The sequence below is a fragment of the Anas platyrhynchos genome, chromosome 20 (assembly GCF_047663525.1).
Source record: "Anas platyrhynchos isolate ZD024472 breed Pekin duck chromosome 20, IASCAAS_PekinDuck_T2T, whole genome shotgun sequence".
In the NCBI taxonomy this organism is placed as follows: domain Eukaryota; kingdom Metazoa; phylum Chordata; class Aves; order Anseriformes; family Anatidae; genus Anas; species Anas platyrhynchos.
The window spans coordinates 8,054,742-8,069,531 of record NC_092606.1 but is presented as its reverse complement, the minus strand read 5'-3'; the positions used below and the strand labels follow the sequence as shown (position 1 = coordinate 8,069,531).

At 40.4% G+C, this 14,790-nt stretch overlaps 1 protein-coding gene across 2 annotated transcripts in view; it reads right to left on the bottom strand.

Annotated features, from left to right (window-relative positions):
- The window catches only part of SPNS3 (SPNS lysolipid transporter 3, sphingosine-1-phosphate (putative)), a 64,051-nt gene extending 49,331 nt beyond the window's left edge, over window positions 1–14,720 (bottom strand). The window contains exons 1-5 of one of the 2 annotated variants that reach the window (XM_072026250.1): window positions 14,156–14,720; window positions 12,377–12,499; window positions 10,743–10,815; window positions 5,374–5,513; window positions 3,592–3,833 (exon numbers count right to left, since the gene is read on the bottom strand). The gene's annotated coding sequence lies outside the window, so the exon portion shown is untranslated. The remainder of the gene's footprint in view (window positions 1–3,591; window positions 3,834–5,373; window positions 5,514–10,742; window positions 10,816–12,376; window positions 12,500–14,155) is intronic. The other variant, XM_027445987.3, reaches the window with a different exon arrangement.
- Window positions 14,721–14,790: the final 70 nt, after the last annotated feature.

The following is a 14,790-nucleotide window of genomic DNA, read 5'->3' as shown; positions in this document are numbered from 1 at the left end:
AATAAATCTACATTAATTTTATTTCAAGAGAGGACTTTTTTTTGTTTTGTTTTGTTTTTGGTAACATCTTAACTCTCAACTTTCTAAGGGAGGATTTAGATATAAATTACGGGTATCTCCCCCAGTCCAACAAGGCAACTTGCTGTTCCACTGAAGTCAGCTTGCCTCTGAAAACAATTCCATGTGCCATTTTACCACACCAGTAAGCAGTTGTTGCTGTCTAGTCAGTATTTCCCTGCTACTTTTTCTCTACTACAGACCAGAGAACCTCCAGCAAGTAGATGTTAGTGCTATTACCCACGCATCCCACTGCTTGATGAACGCAGCGAAGTCAAGAACTGACCACGCTTGGAAGCGACAAGGAACCAGCGCCGCTCTGTAGAAATTAAAAACTTTATCTGCAGCCACAACCGCGGGTAAAAAAAAAATAATAAAAAATGAAGAAATGTTCAAATCAGCCCGAAGACCAGCTGGCTTTAAAGGCAGGGCAGGCAAACACCAGATCTGCTTTATCTGAGCCGGGGCTGCTCCGGGCAGTGCCGCGGGGAGGCGCCCGAGGAGCGGCGGCCGCACAGAGCCCAGCGCGCACACGGGCACGGGCACAGAGAGACAGACACACGGACAGACACACGGACACATACAGACACACAGACACACGCACACACACTGCCACACCAGGCCAAATAATTCCGCGGAGCTTTGTGACAATGGGCTTCTGCTGAGCGGGCTGCAGAGCGCTGCTCGCTGTCATTTTGCTTTTTTGTTTTGTTTTTTCTTTTTAGGCACGCTTACAGCTCGTTTCTTCACAGCCAGATATTGTTCTGGCTGACCTGTTGCTTTCTGTAGGTCAGGATATGCCATGTCCTGGCAGTGTTTGCCTGTGGCACTTGCAGGAGTGCCGAGCAGTGCAGGCACAGCTCCTGGCCCCAGCAGACTGCCTCCAGCAGCGCCTCTCCTCTCAGTGCCTTTAGGCACGAGGTCTCGTGGCCGTGTCACCCAAGAGGCCACCAGCAGCCAAATCCTTCTATGGCAGCAGTAAGTCAGCCCCTGTTTATGTGAGGCATTTGGCACTAGCCACGCGCACAGCAGATTTTCTTACCCCGTTCCCGACCTGCCTGTGGTAGCAGATGTGGTGAGGGCTGAACCTGAGAAGCGCGACTGGAACCAGCTGGGGGAAGCAGCAGTGTTGGTGGTGAACTGGTCGGCGGACACTCAGCAGGCCAAGCCCTGGCAGTTTTATGCACTTATGAAGCTGGCTTATTCCAAACTGAGTGTGCAACTGAGTTCTTGTCTATTACTCACCCAAAGAGCCCTCAGCTGTGACTCGCCCCGCGTGTCCTGGCTGTCCAGGCATCCGCTCAGCGCCTGGGCTGCGGTCCTGGTGGGACTCCACTTGGTGCTGCATGCTCCATGTGGAACTGAGGCACCCACCCTGACGTGGCCACAACCCAACCTGTGCTGCCATGCTCATTAGGAAGCAGCAAGGCCGTGGTGTGAGCAGGAGGCAGCTCACGACGAGGTGCCTTGCAGGCTCACAGGCAGTGCTACGTTACCAGCAAGGCTCACGGGAGCAGCCTGCACAGCAGCCGCTGGTGTGCTCCTGTCAGTTTAATTAAATCCAGGTGAGACGCTGCCAACAAACGTGCTGTGCCTGCAATCTAGACAGGGCTGTTCACAGACAACTGGTGCAAGAGCTCCCAGTTTCCCCTGAAAGGATTCTTAAGTATCTACTGCAAAAAGCCTTCAAATGTATTTATTCATCCAAATACCCCTTCAAAATCAAACGTTCTGCATACTGAGGCTGTCACAGCCACGAACAGCTTTGAAGGCTTTGCCAGAGCTTTCTCAGAGAGCTAGGTCAGAAGGGCCATTATTAGTGAAACTAGTTGTCCATAAGATACAAATCCAGGAATATTTCATTATCCTGATTAACTCCAAAGCATTTCTATACATAAAACAAAAGGAAGCTTACTAAACCCCTGACCAGTAAACAGCAACAAATTGTATGAAAGAACTGAATATGGAAATAACATTCATCGTTGACCAGGTCTACCAATACTGATTTTAAGAGGAATGAATCAAGCTGCATGTGCTATGTTCCTTCTCACATGCATCATGCAGACAAAGAACATAAAGAAGCCAAAAGAGAATATATGTTTGTGTGTGTGTGTGTTTATACACATTTGTGGAAATGGTCAGCATTTTGAGGCATAGCCATTATGTATTTTAAACCTATGTGATGGAAACAAATCCAAAAATGTTAAGATTCTACAAATAACTGCAATATGGATTGCCACAAGACTTAGTAAATGTAGTGTCTGACAAGTTCAGAAAATAAAACAATGCAATTCAGCAAGGCAGTGAGCCTAACAAATAGCTGCTTGGACCTGCCTGAAATGTTCCACTCCAAGGAGACATAAAGACAATGATGATAACTATGAAGGAGCTGCAGAAGGAAATAAACTTAGGTAAGAGGCTGTCTTCTTTTTAAGGTTTGTCACTGTGGTTTCCGAACCACAACTGCACAATAAATCACTTCTGGTTTTGAACCCACTCTGCATTGATAATATGTAAAGGCAGACTTGGACTTCACACATTGCTATCTGGGTTGCGTGTCTGTAGGGATGGCAGTTTGATTTACAGTTTTAACCAAAGAGTGACAGATCTGTCATGAGAGCAAGCTACTCAAGTAATGTAATCATGCGCAAAATTCAGCATGATTTTCAGTTTCAGATGTATTGTAGAATCAGTAGTCTACCCTGTTCTCGTAAAAGACCATAGAGCAAATCTCCAGAGATTACTCATCTACTAACGTGTATATTTTGCATTATGGTCCTCCTGACTGATGAATTTACCAAATTGTTATTCCCTTCAGCTATACATCCTGTCCTGACCAGAAAGAAGGAAACCTCAGTGCTCTACTTCTCACTGAAGTTTGAGAAAGTCTGCACCTGCAGTCTATTGAATCTACTCTATCTCAGTGTGTTGTTTGTGGCCACAATTAGATGTGATTAACATTAGGACAGCAACAGGTAATAGGTTAAAATAGTGTTATGAAATACTTAGTATTTTAGAATAAAATTTAGTAGCTGAATAATCAGGGATTAACGATATATGACTGGCCTGCCAACTTTTTTCCAAACCTTTGCAGGCAAAACAAACAATATGAGCCGTTACTTAATTTGTCTGTCTCTCCCTTTTTTATGGAACGAATATGTAACCAGAGACTGAACCATTCAGACTAACAATAATTATGAGTCCAGTATGCTTCACAAGCAGTCCTCTGTTACTAGAAAACTCCAACAAAACCGATTGGACCACCTGCTTCACTATAGACTTAATTGGAAAACATCTGCTTGGAAGATTCTCATTCTGTGAGTTTTAATAAATACCATGTTTTTTTTTAGTAACCTCATCTTTTTACCACCTCAGCCAGCATTTTTGCTTTGAAATACTTTCTCTCATGTTGATTGGGTAATAAGCATAAAACCCAGTGTGGATTCAGTGTAAGCATACTTTAGCCTTGTGATAGGAGCAAATAAAATTTACACATTCTATGCTATAAATTCCACCTTTTTCATTATTACTTACATTTAATCCATATATCCAAACTTCTAGGCATGTAGATCATGCTTTTGTCTGGGGAAGGACACTAGTTCAGAGTCTTCTTCTACACTTTTAAATCAAGAAACAAAATGCAACTTTATGAAAACTTCTTGAGGGATTTATCCAAATAACTCATTTCATAGGGAAGTCTCCTCATTTGTATCCACATAATTCTGCCTCAAAAGGTATAGCAGGAGAGATTACTGTTCCAGCACATGCTCACAGAGCTGTAAAAGAGAAAGACACTCTAATTATTCCCTCCTTCTCAAAATAAAAAATAACATAAAGATAAATTTTTAAAAAATAAATGAAAGGAAAAGGAAAAGGGAAATGGAAAGGGAAAAGGGAAAAGGGAAAAGGGAGAAGGGAAGGGAAAGGGAAAAACCTTTGTGAGTTAGCACATTTTGCATTAACATCAGACAAAGAAGGAAGCTGCACATCACTGGAACAGAGCTTCCTCTTGTAGCTGAGATTTATTCAAACACAGAACAGCTTGTGGAGGTCAAGGGAAGTGAGGCACTATAGTTAACATGCATCAAAGACACTGTCTTGCTAACCAACTTAACTGGTTTTGCCTGTAGTTTTTTTTTTTTTTTTTTTTTTGGCTGAAATTGCTTTTACTGGTATACCTGATAACTGGATTTATTGCATTTGAGGGTTGCAGATGCAATTTTTCTGTCACAATTATAGCAGAAAATGGCTGTGAAATCTGTATGGATTTGGGAAAGAAAAAACAAACAAACAAACAAACAACTATGGGACTAAATGTCTATTTAACCTATGTTTTGACCTTTCTACCATGTGGTGGTTTTACTTGGGTGGGCAGCCGAGCTCCACCACAACTGCCCTCTCACTCCCCCTCTCCTTGAAGAGGAAGGGGGAGAAAATGCAACACAGAGAGCTCGAGGTTTGAGATGAGAATGGTTTAATTAAAGGGAAGGGGAATGGGGAGAAAAAGAAACAAAAGAAACAGTAAGTCCTACAATAAGCACTATGCAGCAATAGACACAACACAGGAGTGATACCAGTGCTGCTCCAGCTACGAGTGCAGAGCACAGCACTGTGTGGGCTGCTGCAGGGAAAGGTGACTCCGTCCCAGACAGACCCAACACATACCACAGTGAAACATTAATCCCCAGAAGAACCATGGGTGATCATTGCAGTCTTCACTTTTATACACCAGAGCCCTCTTAATTAAGAAGACAGCATAACAGATAAGGAGCCATTTATTGTGAGTAATGACACACAGACAAGCATTGACAGAACAAAAAATAGAGGCCTTTCCTCGTGAGGTCTCTCTCTTCCTAGGCTTGCTAGCTTCAGACCAAAATAGAGACCATTCTGCAAGTGAACACAGTATTTTAATCACTGCAGAGAATGTTAAACCTAAGGTTAACTGAAAACTTGCATAAACATAGATTTAAATTAAGAATAATCTAATTTAGTGTTGAGAATGCCTTTATTTCCCAGAAGAGTGTCCTGCACAAAGCAAATTTACTGTCACTTAATGCTTCCAGTAAGGCCAAAGGCAACCTCTATTCACCATTTTGGTAAGGGTAAGTACATGAACTCTATTGCCATGCATTGCCCATCTGCACTGGGAAATTCTGACAAGAGCTGAGAAAACTTCTGTCATTTCCAGGCTCTTACTTACCCCAGGATGCTGTTGCTTATCACAGCTATTGCGCAAATATTTTGAAGGACTTATAAAATGATCTAGAGAGAAAATAGGGATTAAAACGTATTTATAGTATCCCTGATAGTTACCCTCCTTAGGCAGTGCGCAGCTTCCATTCCAACATGAGAGCAGATGCAGAAAGTGGCCAGACTCACTTATTTCCTGTGCATCTTTTGATTTTAATCAGCTACTGGTAATGAAGTCTGTAAAACCTTGGCTGGTCAAACATCTGCTTTTAATGAAACAAAGAAAAAACAAAACCATAAAAATGGGGCAAAATAGCATTACGTGCGGGCAGAAGTCTATGAGTTATATTTGTAACCTGGCAGCGGAGTAGTTGGGAAGAATTCCTTGCTCTGGTCCATACCTCTAAAGCAAATGGTACCACCAATAGTTAACAGGGAGAAAGAAAACAATAAATACTAAAGCTTTGAAACACTTACACAGCCCTACTTAGCTTCTGATTTTTGTTAATAAATGCACAAGACATTTTCAGACTTCAGTACTTGGATCTTCAGGCTGTTTTGCATATACTATTCTTTACAAAATTTGCAAGCACACTAGTAAAACCACAATATGAATCATTGTTATTTATTAAATACTCAGCAATGGTAAACATTTGCAAGCAATCACTAACACAAATCTGTTCCTTGGTATCATTTCCAATAAAAAACATGCATTATTGCTTACATACTCTTGGCAGTATTTAGGGATGGCCATCTTCTCAGTGTTATGAGAAAAAGAATTGTAGCCCAGAGGACCCTTTATTCTTATTTAGAATTTATTTATTCTTATTGTGTCTTTCATTCTTCTGTTTCTCACATACTTAGTGTTTCACTTCGCATGCCTCACTTTTCTTATGTCTACATAAGATTTCATTGTCATTTACTCCATTTTCCCTATGATAAAAGGTCTCTTTTTATTTCTACAGTAAGATGTGACTCTTCTCTGGCATCTTTTGCTATTATAATGCTTTTCTTTATTAATTCATCTCATACAATTGCACTATTCCCAAGCCCATAAAATTCTGAACACCAACATACACTGCAAGATGCTCAGTAATGTATTCAGCCGATACACTGCCTACAGATTGTTGTGATCTTCAGTGGTAAAGGAGCTGTGGAAATAAGTCTAATGTAGAACACAGATAATAGAAAGCCAGGGATGCTTCATAACGAGACATCAGACTAGATCTGAGTTTTATTTAAAATAAGAATTAGAACTTAGTCTTGATTGGAGAAGACTCAGGCCAGGGTTTCTGATTATAATCAGAATATATAATATAATGTGGGAGCTACAAAATATTTGGGGGCAAATAAGGGAAGGACAACCAAAGCTAGGGTGCTAGCCTTGGATTTGAATCACTGCTCTGCCATCTAGTTTCTGATTGTAGACAAGGCATTCAGTATCTGTAGATCTTCCCTCAGTAAGACAATTGCATATTTCTGTTAAAAAAGGATTGGTGAACATTGCCAGGGATTCTCACTTCATGAGAGGGCCTATGTGTATCTAACACAGACCAATCACAAAGGTCTTTCCAGGTACCCATCCTGAGAGAACTCTTACTTCTGTCACTGCATGAAGGTATTTCATCTTCGTGAAATACAGAATGATGTTCAGGTGGTATCAAGTATAAAAGGCACGTAAGTATCCAACAACCTTCCTTCACACCATTTGACCAGTATTTGTAGCACTGTATTCCACTAGAAGTGTAGACAAATTCGTATCTTACACCTTTCAGTCAAATCATTCAATTCATCACCTCCATCCATCTACCCTCTATACTACAAGTAGTTTTACCTGGTCTGAAGATGGTCTCAAAAGGTCTTCCATATAAAATTCAAAGGTGTGGGAACAAAATGGGGGCATTCTTTCTTTTTTGCCTGGAATCATGGTGATATTTGCACACTTTGTGCACTTTCAGTCCAACATTGTAATACAGACTATCAGGCTACTTGTAACAGGATTTTATTTTCGTGGCTCGAGTAGCATCTTCTGTTTCAAACAAGTTCAGGACCAGTGAAGGAACTACCATCTCTTTGTTCTTATGAGTCAGAAGCTTGGCAAACTCCCTGCTCTGTACTCAAAGTAGCACTTCAGACACTTTTCACTAATAGCCAATATTTAGTCTTCAGTTATGTTCCCTTGTTATGTAACACTGTTGTCTTAAGCTAAAAATAATGCATAGCAGAAAGTAATGCTCACATTAGGTTACAACTCTTATCAATAAAAGCACTGATATCAACTTCATCTGGCATATCCGCTTGAAAAAATACTATGAAAATTTATTATAGTAAATCAGCAAGTTAAATAAAGGTAGGAAGAACCTTTGTTTTGAAGTTTAGAACAATTGCGGGAGTGTAACTAACTATCAAAGCTGTGGAAGAACTGCAGTCACTCAATTTTCCAATCAGTAAAAAAAAAATATTTTCAGTACCTCACAATAAAGCTTGTGTTGGTGGACAGTATAAATCAACAGAGTGATTAATCTGTTCAAAAAAGACAAATATAACTCAAGCCACCTGTGTTTTCACTGCCTCCATTACTCCCTCCCCCTTTTTCTCCTCCTCTGAGAAGTTCACAGCCTAGTACTTACGCAAGAACAAACCAGTCATACACAGCAAGAAATTAAGATCAGAAAAATCCAGTGCTGAAGCAAGATTGCAGCAAGAAGTGACCAGAAATCCCTAGGCTGGAGGTACTCCTCCCTTTTGTCCATTCACCTGCTTTCAGCAACAGGCCTAGCTGGTATTTCCTTCCCTGCTTCAAAGCCCAGTTTTACCTGGGCTCCTGTAGAAATTAAATTCGTTGCCAGAGTACCTGTGTACATTATAATTACAGCAGTATAATTTTCCAGTAGACACAAATGTTGTATATGACAATACTACAGCCCATAGATGTCTGTAGTTACACTATCTTAACCCATTTGGCTTCCCATGTGGGACTAATCTTCATGTGTTGTGTAACTGCATTCGCATTAAGGGATTTGCCCCTTGAACTACAGCAGCATAGGCCGTGCTGCTTGTTTCCATGTCCTACCCCTGTGCAGGTTACAATTATATCCATTGCTCAATCAGTCTCTATAGCAATTTGCTATGAAATGCATACCCATCATGCATATGTGCTTTCTTCCCTTTTGTGCACTGTACTATTTTTGTACTAGCAAAGGCACTAGAACACGTCACACGTACAAATATGAGCATATCTCAAAGAACTGCAAGTTGCCGTTCTAGACTATTCCAGGAAAAAAAAAGAACCTTGCCAAGTACTTTATATACCTCCTAAACAACAGCTGTCAGCCACAGTTTGAAGTAAGTGATGAGCACTTTGCAAAATGTGAGCAAAAATAAATAAATAAATAAATAAAAATTTACCAGTTTAAAGGGCAAAACAAATTTTAAAGTGTCGTGCTTTGATTTAAACCAAATATGTCTGTCCTTTATATATATATATATATATATATATATATTTAAAATAAAATGTGAAATCAGGACAGCCAACACTAAAGTGAAATCTAGAATCATTAAGTACAAAATATACATGCAGTCCAGGCTTGCTGCAGAAATTTCAGAGAAAGTCAGAACACCAAACGGGTGGGTGTTGCTAAGTAAATGACTAGAAATAGCTTGTTGAGCGCTGAACCAGCTTTTTATAACAGTGGCTTCATCTGCAGGTGCAGAAAGAAAGTGAATTCTTCACTTCAGTTTATTCAACAAGTTAATTTTGGTGACTAGTTCATTCAGAGTTGAGAACTCGAGAGGGATTTGAAAAAGGAAGACAGCTTGCCATTCCCTTTTCCAAACTATGGGTAGGGTAGAATCAAGCAGTAGGATGATTAGCTCAAACATGCGGAAGGACAAGATCTGCTGGTATTAATATTTTGGAAGTTGGGGGAGCTAAAGACAAATTTTCATCTCTCATTAATTCCTTTGCACATTTTAATTGAATCTTATATCCCATCTAAATGTAACTTAACAGAAATAATCTGTTAAAAAATCGCAGTAACTAATAAATAAAGGATACCAAACAGTACTTAATGACTAAAAGACATAAACAGAAGTGTGAATAGATACACATTGACATAGCTTAAATTAAAGACTACTCCTGTCCTTCCGACTAAAAGTAACATGCTGCAAAGCACAAGGAATCTGCTTTTGTTCCAGTAAAGAGTTAAGAATTATAAATGTAAAATATGATTAAAATAAATTATGTAAATTAAGATTTCCTACTTGCCATTTTAAATCATTAATCAATTATTTAAATATCTAGTTTCAGACTACAGTAGAAAAAAGGAAGCATGAAAACTGTATTTTAACCTCTGGCTCCAAATTTATATACAAATAACCACTCGCAAATACATGCCATTGTTTTTTTCAAGTAAGAATACTGATGTTTATTTCCTTCCAGTAACATCCCAGCATTTCAGGAAAGGCAAATCAATTACTATCTGCCTCATATTTCACATCCTTGTGTTTGTTCCAAGGATTGAAAACTGACACAGCAGTGGATCTCATGACTGCTTTCCATCAGGCATATTAAACTGATTGTCAATTAGGTCAGGCTTTGCAGGTGGCAAAGCAAAAATTTCTCAGACTCAGTTCTGTAGAAATATGAGTTAGAAAACTGCATTTTCCACTTGAGCTTAACACTTCCCATAACTATTTTGGCACTCAAGGCAGTCATTTCATCATTAATTGCTGCTGCTTTCATCTTCTGTTTGACTCTGAAGTTAACTGTTTCTCGCTAATAGTGGAGGAAATGCAGTGTGCTGCCCAAAAAGCATGTCCATGTTATCTAAAATGACCACCTCTCAAGTGGGCATTTTGCCCTAGTTCTAACATTAATGACCAAGGAAATCCTCGATTTCCCAGCTGAGAGGGCTATCTCTTTAAGTAATAATATAAGCCTATACAAATAAAGTTTAGAACAAGGTCATTCTGGTTTACGCAGGTATTAAACAGAGCCACCCTGCCAAGAGTCTGAGTCAACACCACCATAAGGCTCCGTAAGGATTTCCTGCAGTTCCAGAGACGCTTTTACCACGACCATTCCCCTAAAAGTTGATCCAAACCAGGAATCTTATCCAAAAGCCATGTCAAAACGCTTTGTTTAGGTGTCACCCTTCAGTGAACAACTTAGTTTACATCCACAACTTTTCTCCCTGGCTCAAGCAATCATTTTCCACTCTTCATGCCCCTACCAAAACCCTTATCTGTGGTCAGTGACCTAGGTGGAATACTGCTGGGTTTAGGGAATGACAGACAGACACACGGTGAGGTTTGAACATCAAAGCCATTGTGGTTTCATGTATCAGGGAATGGAAGACAGAACTAGCTCCTATTTCTGGCTCCAGTGCAGGCTTGCTCTGGCATCTTGGGCAAGTCATTTTAGCACCACAGACTGCCACCCATGTCCAGTCTAACTACTGGGACAGTTATGGAAGAACGGAGATTCTTACCTCTATAGGAGATCATCGAGGATTAGGGTAAACCCAGCTGGACTCTGATCTCAGTTGGAGAATCTGAACATTGCTATAATACAAGTAAATATAAACATTTTCATCATGCTGTGCACTGAGGTATGTTCTGAAGAGATGCGCTGTAGCAGCTGCAGTGATTCCTACACCAGGTTTCTCTCTGTTTGCCATGCTACTGGTTCACTGGTCCATTTTTTCCAGGAAACCCCCCTTCCTCACATGCACACACACTTCCCACTGAAACATGAGCCCAACAACATTTGAGTAACAGTTAAACTTTTGAACCTGCTCTGTAGGAGTAGCCTTGAACTTACACAAAATACTTCTGGCCAGACTAGAGTGTTCAGCCCCAGGTTTAGTCTCCTACTTTATTTATAGTTCGTACCTAATTGGAAACAAAACGGCTTTTAGTTTTTTGTTACGCTCTTATTCAAGACGGCAGGGAGCTATGAATCAAAGACAAAATAACTGAGTTGCTGTCTCCTTTTCCTCAAATTCTCTCTGATAAGCAATTTCTAGAGAATTTAAATTTATGATACACATCCATGGTAGTGGTGGAATGTTACCTTGGCGTATGAAGAACTAATATGGATTTTACTATTCACATGCAAACTCAGTCGAGGATTGGTCAAAAACAATCTCCTTGTATATCAAGGAGTGCACAGACAAAACAGTTGTAAAGGGGCGGAATGGTACACCACAGCTCAGCAAACGCATACTTTTTCCTGGTAACAATTTGGATCCAGAATATAAACCCTGAAAAATATATAACCTTTACTGTTAAGAAAACAACTTGTTTGCTAGATATCGACAGCATGAAACTCAAACTTACAAACGTTCTAATGGGCACAATATGGTCCCCATTTGCCTAAGAGTATCCTTTTTAAAGCCTAAAACTGATACCTCATGTTGTTACCATTTAAAATGTCTTCTTGCTGATTCCAGCATGTAAAATCCGATGAACATTGCTGAACATGTTACAGGGAGCTATGTCTATCTTACCGTCAGCTTATTGTTTTTGCCAAGAAGCTGAAGTAGAGGAGCAGATGTTGCTAACAGTGTGAATCCAGCCGGAAGACTCTTTACTGAACAGGAACTATCTACTAGTGTAATCTGTGATTTGTGTTGTGTCTGAGGAACTGGGGGAGAAAGTCAAACAAAAGACATTCAAACAAAGTAAGATGCTGAAGGTGAAACCCTGATCCCTTTTAAGGTGACAAAAAACTCCTAGAATTTCCTATTCTAACTACAAAATGAATGATTATGAATATGCCCTTGCCATGGGAAAAGATTGATGCAGAAAAGACCGCAGTGAATGGCTGTAAGATCAGAATAGTCATCATACAAGGAATGGTCACAGGAAAGAGAAATTAATCTAAATTCTTGTTGTCCTTCCATTTAATGCAGAGATGAGAGAGACTGCTGCAGAGAAGCAGCATGTCAGAGATGGGAAAACAAATTTAAGAAAACAATCTCTCCTATCTTGAGACCTTTTTCTAAAATGTACTGCATGTTTCCTCAGCAAACAATAGGGAGAAGGAGTTTGTGCATAAGGAGTACAGAAGTAGGATATGAACAGAAGAGATCACTTCATCTAGCCACTGAATGGCTCTTACCTCTTTACAGATAGCCAGTTGTGATCAAGGACAGGCAACACGAACTGCAAGCCAACAGAGTGCCCATTCTGCCGTGGCATGACAGCTTCATTTTCACGATGGGATTCCATGGAGTCTTTATTGCTGTAAGGAAACACTAAACTAGTTTATGTCATAGGCACACACCTGCCCTGACCAGCAATTGACATGTTCTACATTTTGGAGTTGTGAGGTGATTTGACAGAGCAAGGTTAGGGTACTTTAAGTTGCCAGAGCTTCCTATAAAGAAACACACATTACTTTTATATTCCAAGGTTGAATCTGCTACCAGAATAAAGGAATCCAGGTCATCCATGCCAGCTTAAACCATATCTTTTCTCTCCCAGCCCACAATCTTCTATGTTCCTCACGAGGAATTCATACATAAGCCATAGGTATCTTCCCTTTTTAAGTAAGATGACTTCCAGTGAGTGACCTAACGGTGAAATTCAGGATACTTTTCATTATGATATAATAGAAATAGAGTTGTTTTATATAACCTTTCAGTCTGCAATGCTGTAGTTAGGCCCTCTATTAATAGAACTGTCAGAAATGTGTGCTCATGCCTGAATTGATATCAGGTACAGAAAGTTGACTGAATTTAGTGCTGGCTTAACTGACATTGTGAACAAAGCCTACCTTTTATTCCTGAAAGAGGAATACATCCACAGTCATGTCACTTCCCATCAACATGCCTGGATTCCAATCTGGGTGACTGTCTCTTAGTGTATTAAGTTTATAAAATGAACTTGCACATCATAGCCTTCTATGTTTAAATAGGTAGATTGCTTTGTTTTAAGATTGAATAAGTGTGCCTGACTCAAGCAATACAAAATACAAACACAAAATACATTTGGGAATTAGGGTTAACCGACAAAGCAGAAAGACCTTCACAAAGACTTTCTTTGGCTATGAATACCATTTCTGAGATGAATTTCAGTGACAGTAGCATATGCTGTGGGATGTCTTATTTCATCCTAGTTTAATCATTGAAGAGGACACAGATTTAATCAGAGTTGCCAGAATATCTGGGAATAGTATGCTGATTAATTGTACTAGTACAGTAATGAAACTTGCAGACTATACTAGGACTTCCAAATTGCAGCAGGGAAAATGACTTTAGCATTGCCAACTAAAACCGTCTTTTATAGGCTAGCTATCTGCTTTCATTGCAAAGTCAAGTTTGATGTTCACCAACAAACTAAAGTCCTTGTAGCAGAAAAAAAATAAAGAGGTCTGTTTTTGTAATGGATTTGGGCATTTTGATGAACTGCTAGAGGATAAATTCTTTTAGTAAATCCTTGCAATATAGCAAGGAGTTTCCTAATTTCTATCACTGATAATAATTATTCACACAATTAGCCAGCAACTGCATTTCTTTGACAATTAAAATGCAAAATCAGAGAATCCAACAGGATGCTCACAGCCTATGCAGAGGAGCAGCAAAGCCCAAACTTTTTATTTCAATCTCATGCACCAATTTATCGCAGTGCATTTGTTACAGACAACACATGAATATCGAGACAATTTTTTATTTCTGTCAGCCCTCCTTTGGTCATTTACTTCATTCTTTGGCATAAACTACCCCAGATTTTAGCTTTTCCCCTCAGCAGTTCCTTTCCTCAGACTTGCAGTCACCTCCTGAAGGCTTTTGGTGGAGATCCAAACTCAAGACTACGTTCCCCGAGGAGAAACCAATTCAGGAGACCCCCTTTACCTCACAAGTGCAACAAGGGGTTTTTTTACTTCAGCATTTTATACCTTTTTTTTCCTTCCCGGGCGCACCTCCAGCGCTGGCAGCCTGCCGGGCGCCGCCGTTCTCCTCAGCGCGCTCCCCCTCACACGAGCGTCCCCATCACACCCACAGCCAAATCCTCCTACATTTTGCAGCAATCCTGCACAGACTGCATTGAGCAACTTTTCCAGCAGCAGCCTCCTCATTACAAAGCCGTTCTTTTTAGCCCCCTGCGAAAAAAACCGTGTGTTTCACTGGATCTGGGAAACGGCAGCAGTGTGAGAAGGAAGCAGGGCTTTGGGCAGAGGCAGAATGCTCCGATAGTTTTTATTACACACAGCCCCGAACCTGAGAATAGTCTCGTGCAGTGCGTTAACTGAGGAAAGCGCTGAGGAAACTGAGGAAAGCTCTCGGGGAGCTGCCGCTGCCCTCAGGAGAAGCCCCCTTGCCCTGAGCGAGGCAGCCAAGAAAGCGGCCGGAGAACAGCTCTCAAAGCCCCGCCAGACGCAAGTCCTCCTCAGCAGGCTCCCTTGTTACCTGCAGGCTAGGGCTTTACAGAAGGGGAAGAAAAAAAGAAGGAAAAAAAAAAAAAAAAAAAAAAGAAAAAAGAAAGAGAGTGAGATAGAGAAAAGTGACCTTCTCAAGATGGCGGCCGAAGCCA